Source organism: Manis pentadactyla, chromosome 12, assembly GCF_030020395.1.
Source record: "Manis pentadactyla isolate mManPen7 chromosome 12, mManPen7.hap1, whole genome shotgun sequence".
In the NCBI taxonomy this organism is placed as follows: Eukaryota; Metazoa; Chordata; class Mammalia; order Pholidota; family Manidae; genus Manis; species Manis pentadactyla.
The window spans coordinates 20,302,571-20,311,574 of NC_080030.1; the positions used below are offsets into that span (position 1 = coordinate 20,302,571).

General features: G+C 40.2%; 1 pseudogene; it reads left to right on the forward strand.

Moving 5' to 3' along the window:
- Positions 1-3,995: 3,995 nt before the first annotated feature.
- Positions 3,996-4,800, forward strand: LOC130679759 (olfactory receptor 7A10-like; annotated as a pseudogene).
- Positions 4,801-9,004: the final 4,204 nt, after the last annotated feature.

Genomic DNA, 9,004 nt, shown 5'->3' on the forward strand with positions numbered 1-9,004 from the left:
GACCCAGGGACCTTCCTCTGAGGATTCCCAACATGTGAGTCCAAGAGCCCAGTAGGTGATTCAAGAAAGGGTCAGAGGGAATCAAAACCAAGCATGTATTCCTGAGGACAGTGAGAGCCACCAGCCTAGGCCAAACCGAGAGATTGTTACAGTTGTTTGTGTGCTTGGTTAACTGAACAAATTATTTACAATGCTAAAAAGAAAAGTGAATATTGAACTCAACTCATGGATCATTGTTGACTATTATGTGATAGAATCCCAGTTAGAGGAAGAAAGGGGAGGAAGAAAATGCTCTCAGTTAAAGTAGAACAAATCCAAGGAGTTTTTCAGATAAGAAGAGTAGGAAAATAAAAGATTGGAAAAATTATGTGTGGAGGGATGTCCAGTGATGTGAGGGCACTTCCTTTTCATTTTTGAGGTGGGGCATATTTGAAGATGTCCCTATATTGATAAGTTAGATCCAGACCAGTGTAATGCTTGCAAATATCACCTTGCAACATCAGTTCATGAGACATTCATTTGACATCATTTTCTTTCACTCTGGGTGTTCACTGGACAAAGTTTTATTTCATCTGTATAAAAATGTCATATGTCAAAACTAAAAGAACAAAACGGCACAGACTCACAGACTCCAAAAAGGGACTAGTGGTTACCAAAGGGAAGGGGTTGGGGAGGGCTGGTGGGAGGGAAGGAGAAGGGGATTCAGGGCATTGTAATTAGCACTCATAATACAGGTAGGTCATGGGGAAGGCAGTACAGCATGGAGAAGGCAAGTTGACTCTGTAGCATCTTACATACTGATGGACGGTGACTGCAATGGGGTATGTGGGTGGAACTTGATAATACGGGTGAATGTTGAAACCACAATGTTGCTCATTTGGAACCTTCATTAGATGGTATATCAATTATACCTTAATTTAAAAAATATATGTTAAATAGATTTACTTTGCAAATATATTGTGAGCTGTGAAGAAGAATATATTTGTGGGCATGTTCATTTGTTTCTTATCATAAATTGGACAAGGTATTTACACATGTATAGGGCTCTCAGAGTGCTTTTATTCCTGTCTTGAATGCATTCTTTGAAACAAGTGGAATTTTGTCATCAACTTTGAATTTACCACTGACTTCTAGTAGGTATCAGCAGTTGCATATTTGGGGAAATTGTGAGTGTGTTTTAGTTGTGTGGTGTCACATCTATCACTCAGTCATATGTGTTCTCTCCATTGCTTATTTTTCTTACTGAAGCATTCAGTTACCATTTAAATATTTTTCACTCATAAACCCTTCCCATAAATGAAAGGGAAAACCAATGTTATTTGGTGTTCTTAGTACTAATAAATCACCCTTTGAACATGTTTCTAATTTATTTTCACATCTTTGGTGTTCCTGATTGTGACTTTTGGAGTTTTATGATTAGATCTATTTCTAAAATTGCATCATTTTCACCCATATTCTAAAAGGCATTTTTATTTACATTTGAAGGAAAATCACCTTTCCCTTGTATGAACATATTTGAATCCATGTATCTCTGTATAAGGTGAAATCAAAATGTAGATACTGCTTCCTTTGAATTTTAAAGATCCTTCTGTCATGTTCCTTTATTTCCAAGCCTTGGGAAACCTAACCTGGAATTATTGATCCATGTTGATTATTATCAAATTATTATTATTTTAATTTAATAATTTTTGTTTAATACAGTCATATGAAATCACTCTATCTGGTTTCTTGTCTCTACCATTCTTTGATGTAATAACTATACATTTTCTTAAATTCGTTTCCTTTTAAGTACACTTATATTCATATGCCATTTTGAAAAAGTGCCGTGAACATTGCCCATGAAAGCCTCACTCCTTTGGTGTTGCATCATAATGGAGAAGTCACGGCTGAGTGACATAAATGTGTGTATGATGCAATATCCTCAGGCATAAAGCTTAAGAAACTTCTTCTGGGTTAGCAGATGGGGTTTTCTGGTGTGGGCAAAATTTTATAGTGTATGTCACTGAGAGGATTTTGCATGTTTTACAAAAACCAGAACTGTGACTTAGAGTGTTCTTTTTGCATGTGTTCAAAAAGAGATCAAAATACAACATCCATTGAGTACCCCATACAGAATTTTATTGTTGTTAACAACCATATGATTAATAAATATGAGAGATGCCCTCTCAAAAAAAAAACAAAAACAAACAAACAAAAAACACAACATCCAGGAAAAACTGAGAAAAGATACCTTATAAGAAGAGTGAGAAAGGAGCTTCCTTACCCCGTATAAGATCATGTAAAACCAATATAGTATTGTATATCAACTATACCTCAATAAAAAGTAAAATCCAGTTGGTCAAATAAACATGGAAGAGGCACAGATGACATGACTTCCACTGCTTCATAAATAATGTGTCCAACTTTTGTTGAACTGCGTATATTTCCTTTGGTGAAGTGTTGGTTTATTCTCTTAGTGTTTTTTTCTTTTGGCAAGTTCATTCTGTGGGTGATTGACACCCTAAATGTAGCAATACTTTGTCTTCTATCCAAATTTATTTTTGTTCCATTATTATTTTGCTGTACAGTTAGGAGATAAAATAAGAGTTGAATGTTGCCAGAACCAAGGATGCTTTTTATTCCTTGCAGTGTCTCTGGGACCCCTGAACTATCAGACTTTTTTTTTCCAACTCAGCCCATTTCATGTTTCTCTGTTTCTATCTCCCTCCTTCATTTCCTCTCTCTCTTTTTCCTTATGTTTGCTGAAGAGTTCTGTTATATTTCTTCAAATCCAGAGCACAAAATAAGCATACCAATCTGGTTCCATTTATTAGTCCCTGGGAAGCCTACTAATTGAAATTTCAGGTTCCATTTCTACATCCTTTATGGGAATGATTACTGATCTAGAGAGCTTGAGTTGTAGCCGATCTTAGCTTAATCACTGGGGCTGGAGGTGAGAAAGCCATGGTAAGAGCACAGCCCAGGTTGCCACCATGGAGTGTGTGTGTGTGGTGTGTGCACATGTGTGCACCTTGTGGAGTGAAAGTACAGATTTCAGAGCAGGGTATAGGCTCATATATTACAAGGTGACCTTTAAAATACAGAGGCCTGAAGAAAAACAATTGACAGTGTTGATGGGATCTATTTCAATGTATAGGAATCTATTGCAATCAGATTTATAAAGTACAAGAGGTATATAGTTTGGGAGAGTGACTCCCTTTGTCTCCAAGTTTAACCAAGAACAGACCACCTCTTCCTTTGATTGTCTGACACCATCTCTAATCACCATCTCTCTAATTACTCACTCACACACTGGCTTCCTTTTTTAGGCTTGAACAGCTGAAAGTAGCACAGTCCTCAAAACCTCTGCAGTGGCCATTCCCTCCACCAGGCACCTGCCTCCCCATGTACACGTGCTCCTGGACCCTCAAACTGAAGTCTCTGTTCCGAACAATTACAAAATAACACTTCTTTCCACTCTCTCCTCTATACCTATTTTTGTTTTCTTCATAGCACTTGTCCCATATGAAATATTATATACAATTTCATTTGCTTATATTTTTCACCATCATCTGTCTTATAGAGGCTTTTGTTTGTCAGCACCCTGTACTCAAGGCTTAGAAGGTGACTGGAACATGTGTGACACTCAATACATCTTCAAATGCATGAAAGATATTCTCAATCAATCCGTAGAAACCATGACATAGAGGGGAAAATGCCGAGAATGGGATAAATTTGCCTAATCGGAGATGAAATAGGGGATCTCTGAAAGGGCACAGATCCATATACAAAATACTGAAATTAATTTATAGGCTACAGAATGTAAATTGTAGCAGTCCAACAGTGTGAGTAATACCATTTGTGTGAAAATAAATGATGTCTTTCTCTTCCTCTTTTCTGGTAGTCAATCCAACTATAAGGAACCAGGAAATGATACATGGATTTCAGGATTTCTTCTTCTGGGATTGTCAGAGAAACCAGAACAGCAGCCCCTCCTTCATGGGCTATTCCTCTCCATGCACCTGATCACTGTGTTTGGAAACCTGCTCATCATCCTGTCCTTAAGCTCAGACTACTACCTGCACACACCCATGTACTTCCTCCTCTCCAGACTGTCCTTTGTGGACATCTGCTTCACCTCCACCACCATCTCAAAGATACTGTGGAATATCCAGACTCAGAGCAACATCATAACCTATGCAAGTTGCATCACCCAGATGTGCTTTTTCATTATCTTTTCAGGGTTGGACATCCATCTCCTGGCTGTGACGCCCTATGACTGGTAAGTGGCCATCTGCCATCCTTTGAACTACATGCTCATCATGAACTCGCAGCTCTGTGGACTCTTGCTTCTGATGTCCTGGATCACAAGTGTCCTTCTTTCTGTGTTAGAAACCTCAGTGGTGTTGCACCTTTCCATCTCTACCGATGTAGAAACCCCCCACTTTTTCTGTCAACTCAATCAGGTGGTCCAACTTGCCTGTTCTGACACTTTCTTTAATAATCTGGTGATGTATTTTGTGGCTATGTTGCTGGCTGGTGGTCCCCTGTCAGGTATTCTTTACTCCTACTCTAATATAGTGTCATCCGTATGGGGAATCTCATCAACTCAGGGCAAATACAAAGTATTATCCACCTGTGCATCTCACCTCTCTGGTGTCTCCTTATATTTTTTGTACAAGCCTAGGTGTGTATCTTAGCTCTGCTGCTACTCAGAGCTCACACTCAAGTGCAACAGCCTCAGTGAGGTACACCGCGATCACACCCATGTTGAACCCCGTCATCTACAGTCTGAGGAACAAAGACACAAAGGGGCTCTGAAAGGATTTGTTAGGATGGCAGGAATGAAAGGGACAACTGTGCTGGGCTGAGGCCATAACCATGATTGCCGGGGTCCCAGCCTCCCAGACTGAAATTAGAATGTTTGAATCAGATTGCAAAAGTAGAACTTGCTCCTTCTGTTTAAGTCCTTGAATTTCCTTTTGTTTGAATTTATTTCCTCTATGCAACTTAAGTAACCACTTTATCACTCTTTCTGATCCATCTGTTACAAACACCGTTTTTCCCTTTGTGGCTTTTCCTACTTTCATAAAGGTTTTCACAAATCAGAAAAATTTGGAAATTGCTCTATATTTCATGGGTAAGATGGATTTCTTAAGAATAATATCTTCTACAATGATATATGTCATTTAAGGAATATTATCTTGTCTTATGGATGGAATAGTTGGATCACATTGCTCAAACAGAGTAAACTACACTTGGCCACTGATTCCATTAGCATAATCCATTCCAGAGGAAAATCTGAAAGCGAAGTTTTTAACTCTGTGCCCATCATTCCCTCTACACCAATACCTTTACTGCTTTTGCTGATAATGTGGATTTTATCATTGTTTCACTTAAGTGTCAGCCTATTGATAGTGATGCTTTGGGCTAGGAACTCCTGGGACTCTTGTCCTGTCCCTTCTTGCTACTCAGTCTGAAGACAAAGTTGCTGGACCTGCCCTCATGATTCTTATCATAATTGCAACAACTATCAGGTAACTTTGGAAAAACTAGGGTTCTCACTCACAGATACATAAGGGTCTGCCATGCACCCATGGGCCACACAGGGAGGACTTGGGTACAGAGACAGAGAGCATGGACCAAGTTTGGGGATCTGCCTCTATTAGGGTCCAGGGACAGGAGGCTAGGATTTCAGGGATTTATTCTTTGCTGGCACATTTAAAACATTAGAGTGGGAATTAGAGCAAGGGGAAGAGAAGGGCTGGGTCACTCAGACAGTCTGTTATATAGGTAACTCAGGGCTTCCTGAAAGGGAAACTTTAAGGTGAGGTCAGTCTGGGCACTATTCGCTAAATGTGTATAACAGCTGGAAATTGTCTCTTTGAGGTATAAGTCTTTGCAGCATATGCCTTGGGTATCAAAGGCTTAATGCCCAACACATTATAATAAAAATACTTAATGTCAGGGACTTACAGTACAAATACACTGTGTTTTATACATGGTCTTCTGGTTTTATTCTCTTATTTAAATCAGTGCCCAGTGCCCAAAATATCTACCACAGTCACCAGCAAACACTGACTAACAAATAATGTATCCTAGTAGGTTAATGAATGTAGATTTGAATAAATAGATTAATCTAATATGGCCTTAGAGTCAGAGATGGCCTTTAATATGAGGAAATATTTTAATCAGTCATTTTATTATTATGCAAAATATTTTTCATGCTGTGCTTCTATTCAGTGAGGTACGGAAGATTGGTATCCATGTGACAGGGACTTTGCATTGGGGTGAGTAAGTGCTTGGTGTATTTTATCTCTCTAATCATTTGTCTTCGGGTTCCTACCTGAAAATTCAACTGCTGCTTACAATTAGGATTCCTCTATTTCTCTAAACAAAATAACTTCCCTTTTTAAATTTTGTCATAACACCCAAGGAGATAGTGAATGAGCAATATCAAGGTCCTCAGTCCTTTATCTCCCACATGCTAAGAAATATCTGTTTCATGACAGATGACTCACAAAAAAGCTTACATTCTTTTCCTTCTGTGTGATTTGCAGTTACTAATACTTCTTCATAAGCATGCATGTCCTTCCCACCTCTTCAAGTTTCCATGGAATGAAACCTCAGTATGGTCACTTGTTCATCAAGTTATTCAAAATAAATTTGAATGAGAAGGTAACCTTGAATGCTGACCCTGAATATCAGACATATACCAGGAATAAAAAGGGCTGATGATTTTAATTGCCATCAGGGCTCTTCACTTTGATTACTGTATCAGTTAGCTATGGCTGTATAACAAGTTATCCTAAATCAAATCATTTATTATAATTCCTTTGATGTCCAGTGTAATTACATGATGGGGAGTTGTTCTGATTCCCACTTGGATACTCATGGGTCTGCAGTTATCTCTGAGTCTCTTCACTGTGTTTCTAAGGCTAGTTCATGATGTTGTGAGAGGCTGTAGCACAACTCTGTCTTTAACCAATTTACATCAGTGATTTCTACTTAAATATGTAGGTTAACCTTTTTGTTTAAAAAATGAGTTTATCAGGGGGTGGAGCCAAGATGGCAGACTGAGTAGAGCAGCGGAAGTCTCCTCCCAAAACCATATATATTTTTGAAAATAAAACAAATATAACTATTCCTAAAGAGAGACCAGAAGACACAGGACAACAGCCAGACTACATCCACACATGCGAGAACCCAGCGCCTGGTGAAGGGGGTAAGTTACAAGCCGAGGCCCGGCGGGACCTGAGCACCCCACACCCCAGGTCCTGGCAGGAGGAGAGGAGTTGGAGTGGGGAGGAAGAGGGAGCCCAGGACTCCTAAACACCCAGCTCAAGCCATCCGGACCAGAGCGCAGCCACAGTGTGTGCGTGGGGTGCTGGAAACTAGGGAAACTGGACAGTAAGACCTGTGAGCGGGTCCCTGCAGCCGGCGCCCCTGGGACAAAGAAAAGCGAATGCTTTTTGAAAGTCTTAAAAGGACAGGGACCCCACAGCTGGACGGAAGTGCAGAGGACATTTAGCCCAGCAGCTGGGAATACCAGGGAACACTGGGTGCCCTAAACACATGGGCAGCAGAGCAGTTTGGAGGCCCCTCACAGTGATAAACAGCCTCCCGCCTGTCTCCACTCCAACGTGGCTCTGCCATATTGGAGCAGCAGGCCGAAGCTGGCCATGCCCATAGCAACAGCAGAGCTTAACTCCACAGCAACTGCAAAACTTAACTCCACAGCAGCCAGGCAAGAATCAGAGGCCCTGACTGCATGCAGCTGCCCAGCACAAGCCGCTAGAGGTTGCTGTTCTCCCAGGAGAGGAAGGCCACAAACCAGCAAGAACAGACATTCTCCCAGCCGACAGTGCCAGCCCTGCACAACTACCTCTATCGCCATGAAAAGGCAAAAGAATTTGATACAGACCAAAATCACAGAGTCAATCCCTGAGAAGGAGATAGACCTAACCAGTCTTCCTGAAAAATAATTCAAAATAAAGGTCATAACCATGTTGATGGAGCTGCAGAGAAATAAACAAGAGCTAAGGGATGATGTCCGCAGGGAGATTACAGAAATGAAACAATCTCTGGAAGGATTTATAAGCAGAATGGATAAGTTGCAAGAGGCCATTGATGGAATAGAAACCAGAGAACAGCAATGCTTAGAAGCTGACACATAGAGAGATAAAAGGATCTCAAGTAATGAAACAATATTAGGAGAACTGTGCAAAGAATCCAAAAGGAACAATATCTGAATTATAGAGGTACCAGAAGAAGAAGAGAGAAAAAGGGATAGAAAGTGTCTTTGAAAAAATAATTGCTGAAAACATCCCCAAACTTGGGGATATAATGGATAAGACCACGGAAGTACACAGAACTCCCAATTGAAGGGACCCAAGGAGGACAACACCAAGACACATAATAATTAAAATGGCAAAGATCAAGGACAAGGACAGAGTTTTACAGGCAGCTAGAGAGAGGAAAAAGGTCACCTACAAAGGACAACCCATCAGGTTATCATCAGACTTCTCAACAGAAACCTTACAGGCCAGAAGGGAATGGCATGATATATTTAATAAATGAAACAGAAGGGCCTTGAACCAAGGATACTGAATCCAGCACGATTATCATTTAAATATGAAGGAGGGATTAAACAATTCCCAGACAAGCAAAAGTTGAGGGAATTTGCCTCACAGAAACCACCTCTACAGGGTATTTTAGAGGGACTGTTCTAGATGGGAGCACTCCTACGACTAAACAGATGTCACCAGAGAAAATAAAATCACAGCAAAGAAAGCAAACCAACCAAATACTAACCAAATGCAATAAATAAAATCAACTACCCACTAAAAGCAGTTAAAGGAAACATGAAAGAGCACAGAATAAACCAACCAACATATAAAGAATGGAGGAGGAGGAATAAGAAGGGAGAGAAGAAAAGAATCTCCAGACAGTGTATATGACAGCTCAATACGAGAGCTAAGTTAGGTAGTAAGATACTAAAGAAGCTAACCTTGAACCTTTGGGA